Below are 11,056 nucleotides of genomic sequence, written 5' to 3'. Positions count from 1 at the left end.
CATTCAATGAAATAGAGGACTTTCAAGCATTAATTTTTTTTTAAGCAATTGGGGTTAAGTAACTTGCTCAAGGTTACACAACCAGGTGTTTCTGGGTGGGTGCTAAGTGTCTGAGCCCAGATTCAATCCCAGGTCATCCTGACTCTGGGGCTGGTGATCTTACTCACTGTGCTACCTGGCCACCCCTACTTTCAAGCATTCTTCTTTTTTTTTTTTTGTCGGTCACTAAGCATTTATTAAGAGCTTATATATAAGGCACTGTAATGAGATTTAGGGATACAAAACCCCATATTTCTTCCCTCTTAGGAGTATGCTTTTTTTTTGTATTCATATGCCCATATACCCTCATACATACATATATATATATATATGTATATATATATACATCTATATTTCTATTCCCTTCAACTACTGAGAAAAGTATCATAAAGTTACAATTATTGTTTTTCCATGTAGGAGTGTTAATAGTTCAACTTTGATAAGTTCCTTATGATTTCTCTTCCCTGTTTACCATCTCATGCTTCTCTTGCTTCTTGTATCTGAATGTCAAATTTTCTATTCAACTCTGGTTTTTTTTCAGCAAGACTGCTTGAAAGTCCTCTATTCCACTGAATGACCATATTTTCCCCTGAAACATGATACTCAGCTTTGCTGGGTAGGTGACTCTTGGTTTTAATCCCAGCTCCTTTGACCTCTGGAATATCATATTCCAAGCCCTTTGATCCCTCAGTGTAGAAGTTGCCAGATCCTGGGTTATCCTGATTGTGTTTCCACAATATTCAAATTGTTTCCTCCTGGCTGCTTGTAATATTTTCTCCTTAATCTGGGAATTCCATAACCTGGCTATAATATTCCTAGAAGTTTTCTTTTGGGGATCTTTTTCAGGAGGTGATGGGTGGATTCTTTCAACCTCTATTTTGCCCTCTGGTTCTAAAACATCAGGGCAGTTTTCTTTGAGAACTTCCTGGAGGATGATTTCTAGGTTCTTACTTTGATCATGGCTTTCAGGTAATCCAGTAATTTTTAAATTATCTCTCCTGGATCTATTTTCCTGGTCAGTGGTTTTTCCCATGAGATATTTCACATTGCCTTCTATTCTTTCATTTGTTTGGATCTGTTTAACAGCATCTTGATTTCTCATAAAGTCATTAGCTTCCATTTGCTCTAATCTAATTCTGAAGCAATGATTCTCCTCATTGAGCTTTTGAGATTCTTTTTCCATCTGGAAAATTTGGCTTTTTAAGGCATTCTTCTCCTCATTGCCTTTTTGAGCCTCTTTTGCCATTTGAGTTAGTCTATTTTTTAAAGTATGATTTTCCTCAGTCAGGCTGTTGACTCTCATTTTGTAATTTTCTTGCATCATTCTCATTTCTCTTCCCAATTTTTCCTCCACTTATCTTATCTGCTTCTTAAGGTCCTCTATAGCCTGTAACCAGCTCATATTTTCCTTTGAAGCTTTTGGTGCAGGAGTTCTGACTTCACTGTCTTCCTCCTGTTCCATGCTTTGCTCCTTTTTGTCCCCCAAGTAGGAGTCTAATGTTGGAATCTTCTGTCTGCTTTGTTTCCTTTGCCTGGTCATGTTGCCCCTCAGTCACTTGAACCCTGGGCTTTTTGCCACAGTAGGACTCTGCCACCAGACAGCGGAGCTTTCGTCCCAAATGCTTGGGTTTTCTCAGCTGCCGTAGGTATTAAATGGGTGCCCTCTCTGAGGTCTCCACACACTCTGGCAAGCTGGATACACACCCTAGGACCTCCACCCTAGACTGCAATCCAGATCCAAGCAGGTTAAAGCAAGAGCGATCACCCCTCAGCCTGGTGCTTGGTCCCCCTACATTCTGCAGGCCAGGAGCTGAGGCTACCACGTGTTGCTGGCTGGCTGTGCCTGCCTCTCAGTGTCCTCTCGCCCTGGGGGCAAAAGCCACATACTCCCACTTACCAGGTCCCAAAGTCCAGACTGCACTGACCTCTCACTTTGTCCTTGTGTGTTGATAAATCTGGAAATGGCCACAGCTGCTGCTGATCTGGAGTCCCTTTGGCCGGCAGCTGGTCAGGCCCACCCTGGGGCTAAAGCCTTGGTGTGGGGCTGTGTTTGGCTCCCAGAGCACTGAGCTGGCCAATTCCTGCCAGCCTGCTGGCCTGCCGAGCTGTCCTCAGCAGGATGTTAGCTTCTCTGTGTCATTTTGTGGGTTCTGCAGCTCCAAAGTTTGTTTAGATTCCCCTTTTTACATGTATTGGGGAAGGTGGAAGCCGGAGCAGCGGGGAGATCCTTCTTCTACCCCTTTCAAGCATTCTTGATGAAAAAAACAGAGCTGAGTAGAAAATTTGACTTTCATATATAAGAAGCAAGAGAAGCATGAGAAGGTAAACAGGAAAAAGAAATCATAAGGAACTTATTAAAGATGAGCTATTTACATTCCTACATGGAAAAATGATAATTGTAACTCATGAGACTTTTCTCAGTATGAGGATAATTGAAGGGAATATATATGTGTGTATATATATGTATGCATACATATGCATGTATAGGAGTGTGTATGTATGTATAAATGCATATGTGAGTGTGTATGTATATGTGTGTACATGTATACATAGAGGGCACAGGATCAGTTGAATAGGAAGGAATGACATCTAAAAACAAAATCAAGAGGTGAGAGAGACATATAATGGGAGGAGAAAGGGAGAGATAGAATAGGGTTAATTATCTCATAGAAAAGAGGCAAGAGAAAACTGTTACAATGGAGGGGAAGAACAGGAAGATGAAAGGGAATGGGTCAACCTTACTCTCATTGAATTTGGCTTAAGGAGGGAATAACATATATACTCAATTGCATATCTTTCCCTACAGGAAAATGGGGAGGAAGGGGATAAGAGGAAGGATGATAGAAGGGAGGGTAGATTGGGGGAGAGGGTAGTTAGAAGCAAACACTTTTGAAAAGGGACAGGGTCAAAGTAGAAAATAGAATAAGTGGAGGGCGGGATAGGATGGAGGGAAATATAGTTAGTCTTTCACAATATACCCACTATGGAAATGTTTTACATAACTACACATGTACAACCTATATTGAATTGCTTGTCTTCCCAGTGGGGGTGGGTGAGTAGGGAAGAAGGGAAAGAATCTGGAAATCAAAGTTTTAAAAAGAAATGTTAAAAAAAATTGTTTTTTACATACAACTGGTAAATAAGATATACAGGCACTGGGGTATAGAAGTCCATCTTGCCCTACTAGAAAGTTGGGGGAGTATGGGGGAGGATATAAGAGAGAACAGACTCGGGGAAGGGGTACTCAGTAGGCTCGTTGTCTTGGGGTGGGGATAGGGGAAAGACAGGGAGAGAATTTGAAACTCAATATCTTGTGGAAATAAATGTTGAAAACTAAAAATAAATAAATAAAAGATAAAAACCGAACCAATTTTAGTCTGTGTTAAACTCACAAAATTCAGGGATCATCAGTATTTGCCAGGGACTAGCATCACAGTCTAGGGAGGGACAGGACCTCAGAAGCCATCTAGTTCAATTGCTTGCTATTATATCATAATAATGTTATCTTGGATTATATTATATAATACTATTAAGTATATTACAGTCATGTCATGTTACAGCTTTGTAAGGCGCAGTCTCTATTCTCTAGAGTTTGAGGGACTGATTTTGTTTGAGAAGATAATAATAGCTAACATTTACATAGGATTTACTGTGTGCCAGGCACTATACTAAACACAATTCTTCAATTATAATGGTAATTGTTCAGTAAATGTTTTGGGGGTTAAAATGAAGTATTACCTCCTATGTCCTGAGAAATGGGATCCCAGCTTTGGTACAAGTCGCTTAGGCAAGTCGCTTAACTTCTTAGGCCTCTGTTTTTTCATCTGTGTGTAAGAAGACTGAAATTTGTCACTAATTTGTGAGAAGGTGCCAGACTGCTTTGGTAGAGAAGTGGTTCACCTGACTATATCACTGAAACCGCGGACCCAATCCTTGTCCCCTAAGACCATTCGAAGAGCCTGGGATGTCACAAACAATAAGTCATGATGGATTGATTCTCAGAGGGGAGAATGCTAATTTGAAAATTAATTCCTTAATCTGAATTTCACATTTTAACATAGAAGATTTTATATTTATGTCTAAATAAGCAAAGAAAACAAAAAGCCGTAGACTTTAGGTATAGATGTCAAGCAACATATTTAAAATATTGTGACTCATCAAACTAACATTAACTCTCTTGTACTTTTATAATTGTACTAATTGTGTCTTATAAACTACAACTGTTCCCTAGCAGTGGGGAAGACATTCTACCTAAGTGGAATAGCTTATATGATTTTGACAAAACCCTAGACACTTACTGAATTGTATGAAGCAAATCAGAGGTCCCATTACCCTCATTGTTAAGAAGGGCCTTTACTTCTGACATCTGTCAGAAAACAGATTCTAGAATTTGAAGGTCTGCCTGAATGCCTGAGGTGGGAAAAATGTACTTGATCTTGTAGTCATATAATGGTTCCCTATACATTGGTCTCTACTAGTATTTTCTTGAGGACCATTCATCAAACGGTAATGTACATCTGCATCTGAATGCAAAAAAACATACTCTGTTGGCATTAACCATAAGACCAGCCAGGACTCCACACTGCCTTAGAGACCCATGATTCAAAAGACCACATTTCTCTAGAACTGTGGGTAACTTTCCTATGGCAGTTTTCACAGCAATTTCTACAGAATTTATATGTTTTTAAGTAGACTTTGCAATATATTTCCAGGCAGTTTTCAAGTTTAAATGGTTTTATTGCTACTTTGAAAGGTGTCATTTCTTATCTTTTTCCCCTTATTGCTTCTCACCATCCTGCTGTAATTGAACTAGCACCCCTATACTGGTGGTGAATGGCACAGATGTCAGACTATTAGCTCACAGCAGCAAAGTGTCTGCTGAACCAGATAAAGACATAATTGGGAAATGTTTAACAAAATAAGTAAAAATACAATATAAACAATGCTAAGGTATAGTTTTGTGAAATGTTTAACAAAATAGATAAAGGTACAATACAATATAGATAATATTCATTTGTGGTTTTCTAAGTCACTATACAACCCCAAAAATTCTGTTTTTAGTTAAGTTTATCCTCACTAGAACTGTACAGCATGGAAGGTGGAAGCCTATAGCCACAATATGAAGGAATGGACATTTTAAGAAACCTGGCAACCTTCACTGGGCCACAGGTCTACCTAATATAGAGAAATTAAAATGTAAAATATTGTTGCAGCTTTGGGTTCCATGCATAACCCAACAGCATTCAGTCGTATGACTGTTTTCTTTGTTCTTTGTGGGTCTGAGTGCTCGAAGATTTAATACCGCTGGCAGCATAGGTGCCTAGTTGTCCTGAGAAAAATAAGGAGGAAGAAAGATCTTCTCCAGCATTCCTCAGCTTTCAAGTTACAATGCTTCACCCTCTTCTGCTGTAAATTGTGTTTCTTTAATTACTTGCTTTAATCTTTTTTTTTAAGGTGGCCTTGTGCCCATTTTCTCTTTTCCCCTAATTCCTGATTGTTACTCCTTTCCCTTTGGGGTTTTATTAATTTCTTTTCTTTCCTGCTTTTTTTCTGGTTCTATAATTCTTCTCTACCTTTTTAATTCTCATTTAGTCAAGTAAATTCCCCTCCCTCTCCTGGTTTTCAACTAATCCTGTTCAGTAATTAAAAAAAAAGACTGAGGGTGGGTAGGTGGCTCAGTGAGTAAAAGGGCCGGCCCAGGAGTCAAAAGGACCCCATTCGGTTCTGGCCTCAGACACTTAACACCCACACAAAAAACTAGCTGTGTAACCTTGGGCAAGTTACTTAACCCCAATTGCCCTCCAAAAGGCAAAAAACAAAAACAAAAACAAAACTGCACCTCTTTCCAAAAAGGATTTTTCTCACTCTCTTCATTATCCATCGTCTCTTTCTGAATACTTTGGATACTCATTCTCTGATTCATGACCTTTATAATTATTTGGTCTCGCTTTTCTCTGAATTCCTCATACAATCAAAGCTTCCAAGGTATCCATCCTAGGCTGTCCCCCAGATGTATTCTGCCACTGCCTTGTAGAGCTTGCCCTATCGATTCCCTTTTTCCTTTGTGTCTCACTCCCAGAATAATGCCAATTATTGTGAGTGTCAAAGGAATACTACCTCATGGTAGAGCTCTTCCCCTCCCCCAGGTCCCTGATTATACAACCCACTGCTGATCTGTACCTTCCTTTGGTTACTTTTCCCCTCACCCCCATATTTGACTTATGTTTTCCCACTCACCAGGTACCACTTTTCCCCAGGGGTTCCAACTCTTCCCCTTCCCGGTATAGGACCAGTAGATTTTTCTAGCACCAAATCCCCAGACCACACCCAATGTAAGGTCCCCATATCAGTTTACAGACCATCTCTTTTCACACATAGGAGCATTCATCAATGAAACCCCTTCCTACCACCAAAGTAAGGCCTCCTTCCTTTCCCTCCTCTTTTTTAATCTTCCACCACTCTTCCTCACCTCCCCCCCATAGACTCTTTTCTTTCGAAGACCACAGAAGTCACTTTACCCTCATTGTTAGACCTTGTTTTGACCCCAACACATCACACTCTATCCCCCTTCTCCTTTCACTCTCTTCATGTACCCTCCCATGTTGTCAAGTAGTTCCACACGGGAAAAAAATTTAATTTACCTGTAGACAGACTGTAGGTGGCTCAGCAGATAGAGCACTGGGCAATTCACTTCACCCTGTTTACCTCAGTTTCCTCATCTATAGAATGAAATATAGAAGGAAATGACAAACCACTCCAGTATCTTTGCCAAGAAAACACCAAATGGTGTCACAAGGAGTTGGACATGACTAAAATGACTAAACAACAAGAAGGCATGCTCCTGCCTTCTATAAAGCCCCCTGTCTACCTCATCACTGTTGCTTATACCAGATTTCCATCTTCATTCAGTTTCCTGTTTTCTTAGAAAGAAATCGCCTATTGATCTCTCTCTTGTCACCCCATTGCTGTCGCTGTACTTGTCTGCCACATTTATTCATTCCTCCTGTTGTTTGGGTGTTCTAGAAGCAAATGATCTCTTCAGTTCTAGTTTTCTTCCTAAAAATGTTCCAAATACCTCTTTATTATCGAATGTTCTCTTTTTTTTCATGTATGGTTAAGTCCACATTTGCAGAATAAGTCACCCTGGGCTACATTCTGAGCTTCATTGCTCTTTGGAACACATTATTGCATTCCCTCCTGTATTTTCTGGTGGGTACATAATAGTCTTAGATTATTTGAATGTCCTTTCCTTTGTATTTGAAGGTCTTTCTCCTCATTGCTTACAGAACTTCTTGTTTCTGAATTGAATTGTGAAATTTAACCGCTATGTATCTTGGAATTTACAGCTTTGGGTTTTCTTCTGGAGGCAATCTGAATTCTTTCCATTGGCATTTCATTTTCTAAGTTCAGAAGTTCTGGGAAATTCTCTTCTATCATTTACTTATTATGGTATCAAAGTTTTTTGTCTTGTCACAATCTTCTAGGAGACTTATAATCCTTGGGTTGTCTCTGCATTTTGTCTTTGAGATTCATATTGTTACTTGCATAGTGAGCATATTTTCTTTTAATATTGTTTTTTACTTCTCTTCTTCTAGATCAGAGCTGTAGAACCTGTGGCCTTGAGGCCACATGTGGCCCTCTAGGTCCTCAAGTGAGGTCCTTCGACTGATTCCATCTACCTATTAAAGCACAGTGAAGTTATAGTCTATTCTGGTGGAGAGAATGTCACACCAATGAAATCACAGTTCCTTTTAAAGTATTCAAGTATAAGTATAGCTGAGCTGGAGAATGTATCCTCAGAATCTAAATAAGGGACATTTTCTGACTATCTTATACCCTTTTCTGCCATCCTCCAGGATATTTTCTCTTGGGGTGTGGGCTGCCTGGGTGAGCTACCATTGGCAAGAAGAATCTTCTTGATATGAATCAGCAAAGGAGCATTAAAAAGAGCAGTCAGGTAGATAAGAGAATCAGAGGGTCATAGAGCTAGACTTTTGAGGACCCCAAAAGGGACCTAGTTCTTTGGAGTTTATGGGTTGAGAAGTCTGGAAACTGCCACACCTGCTGGTGATTCACTCTCCTGAAGTCTGCTTCAGGAGGAACTAGGATCTAGTTCAAGCTCCATCATCTTACAAATAAAAAAGCTGGAGTCTAAGGTGGTTAAATGACTTGCCCACAGTCACTCACAAACTAATAAAAATCAAGAGAGGGGTATGGTTTGAACCTAGCTCCTCTGACTCCAGAGCCTTACAGAGAAGAAAAAATTCATTTCAAAAGAATGAGGCAGTGATATGATAGAAAGGTAGGAGATTATGATCCAATATGAAAATTTCAGAGTCCAGGACCTTGAAAGTGGAACAGTTCTGGATGATGGTGAGACCTTAAATGTGACCATTCCTTTGGCTTGTTGAAGTAGAGTAGAAATGGAAGCCACTGGAGTTGAAGAGGTTGGTGGGCTGGGAAGTCATAATATTATCATCAAGAAAACTTCGAAATCACAGGTGGATATTTGGATAGAGAGGAAAATTAAGTCAAGTGCTGAAGGGAAGTTTGCAGAATGATGTGAGTATCCAGGAGAGAAGTTTATGGCAGCCATGAGGATGAGGACAGGATGATATATGAAGTGGCATAAACGTCTAGGGCAGAGAAATTGCTAAAAGGTGGTGGCAAAGCAATGGTTTCAAGTGACAGTGAGATGCAAGGAATATATGGTCTCCTCCTCCTGACCCTGTGAGTCAGTGCATGAGGGAAGGAGCAGCGGAGAAGATAGCAAGGGCTGTTGTGTCTTTGGGGACAGAGTAGGTCTCAATGCTGAGGTTAAAGAATTATGAAAGGAAGTGACTGAGGATTATGAGGAGTTTGTTAACTGATACTTTTATCTATATGACTCTGGGCAAGTCCCTTAACTTCTCTGGACCTCAGTTTCCTCATCTGTAAAATAAAAGAGTTGGACTAAATGGCCTCTAATATCCTTTACATATGTACATCTATGATCTTATGGGGTTCCAGAGGGCATAGTAACTGGAATTGACAGGGAAAGATGGGACTGGGGAGGGGAGAGAAGCAGGAGGGGAGCACTGAAGTACACTGGGTTTAGAGTAAAGAGTGAGGTAACAGGGAAAAGGTGTGTTGTCTCCTAGGCAAGTGAAGGTGACTGAATGACACAGATCAAAGGAGTAAGTAGTGGGGCTTACTAACCCTAAGGTATGAAAGTACCAAGCAGGCAGAAGCCTATAGAATAAGTCAGACCTAAGATCAGTGATAGAGCCTGCTCATATTCTGTTTCCCAGGTAAAGTGCCCACTGATTTGAAAAGTAACTGGGAGAGGAGCAGAGCCAAGATGGCTGAGTAAAAGCAGGAAATTCTGTGAGCTCCCACCACAACCACCTCCAATACCTGTAAAATATGACTCTAAACAAATTTTAGAACTGCAGAACCCACAAGTGACAAAGAGAAATCTCCCTCTGAAGCCAGCCTTGCAAGCTGACAGGAAGGGTCTAATGCACCAAACTGGGAGCTAAGCACAGTCCCGTGTGAGCTGCAGGGGCACAGATTGGCCAGAGCAGACTTCAGGAGAGTGAATCACCAGCAGCTGTGGCAGTTTCCAAACTTCTCAACCCATAAACTCCAAAGAGAAAGTAAAAGGACAGTGGGGAACTCTGTTGCAACTGAGTGACAGAAGAGCGCAGTGAGATGTGGTGGCTGCATATTGCCATATGACTGCCTTTGGAGCTCCTAGCCTGCAGATGGGAGGCAGACCAAGCAACCATTCAGAGGGTAATCACTCTTGCTTTGACCTGCTTGGATCTGGGTTGCAGTCTTAGGCAATGGTCCTGGGGTGAGGAATGCTAGTGTGCCAGAGCTTGGGGTGTTCTCTAAAGAGGGCGCCCTCCTCAGACCTCTGACAACATTTGCAAAATCCCCAGCAATCTGGGACAAAGCCCTCCACTCTGGAAGCAGAGTTTTACTGGGCAAAGAGCTCAAAAGTCAAGTAATTGGCTGGCAAGATGAACAAGCAGAGGAAGCACAATCAGACCATAGAATCCTTTTTTGGGAACAAAAAGGATCAAAACATGAAAAGTGTGGAAGGAGCCAGAGGTATAGCAATGGGAAGAGACTGGTAGATTCATAGATAATAAGGTCTTTGATTTTAGATCTAGAAAGGGCCTTACAGATTACCTAATCTAATTTGTTTATATGTAGCAGCTGTGTTACCTAATCACACATGTGGGAGATCCAGAACAACATTTTAAGGAATTCTAAGGGACCACATTCACTTGAAATGATAGCTCAGGAGCCCTCATCAATGTGTCTACTTTTTTTCTAGTCAGCCAAAAAATACAATTAGTTCAAAGCAAAGGTATTTAATGACATAGTTTGATAAGAAGATCTGCATTAGAATATTGTCATTATATATAAACATAAAAATCATCAAGAGATCATAATTGAGGGGACCATACATAGGGAATTTGTATGGACAGGCAATTCATTCTCCTGAGACTTCAGAATGATTACACTGCTTATTGACCCTGCTCTTCATTGGGTCTGTCACTCCAAAGGGCTCACTGAGCTGGTCCCTAATTTATTACAGTATAATAACTAAAACCTGGGGCAGCCAGGTAGCACAGTGAGTAAGAGCACCAGCCCCAGTGTCAGGATGACCTGGGGGATTGAATCCTGGCTCAGACATTTAGCACCCACCCAGAAACACCTGGCCGTGTAACCTTGAGCAAGTTACTTAACCCCAATTGCTTAAAAAAAAAATAACTAAAACCTGCCCTGATAAGAGAAAGTTGGTAGCTCTTTAAGTCATAGCTGCCACACTCAACTAAAAGAATTCAGACAGAATGTTCACAGACTAAGATTAGGGCTTTTTTTTTTGGTTAATACCTAGATCAAAGCCTTCTGATAGAGATAATAGTAATAATAATAATCTAACGGGGTTAACCATTCTTGAATAACACACACACACACACACACACACACACACACACACACACACACACACACACACACA

This window comes from Petaurus breviceps, unplaced genomic scaffold (assembly GCF_028583685.1).
Source record: "Petaurus breviceps papuanus isolate PSGF00001 unplaced genomic scaffold, PetGlider_PUasm1.0 175, whole genome shotgun sequence".
Taxonomy (NCBI): Eukaryota; Metazoa; Chordata; class Mammalia; order Diprotodontia; family Petauridae; genus Petaurus; species Petaurus breviceps.
The sequence above is the reverse complement of the archived record's forward strand: the minus strand, read 5'-3'. Positions refer to the sequence as shown.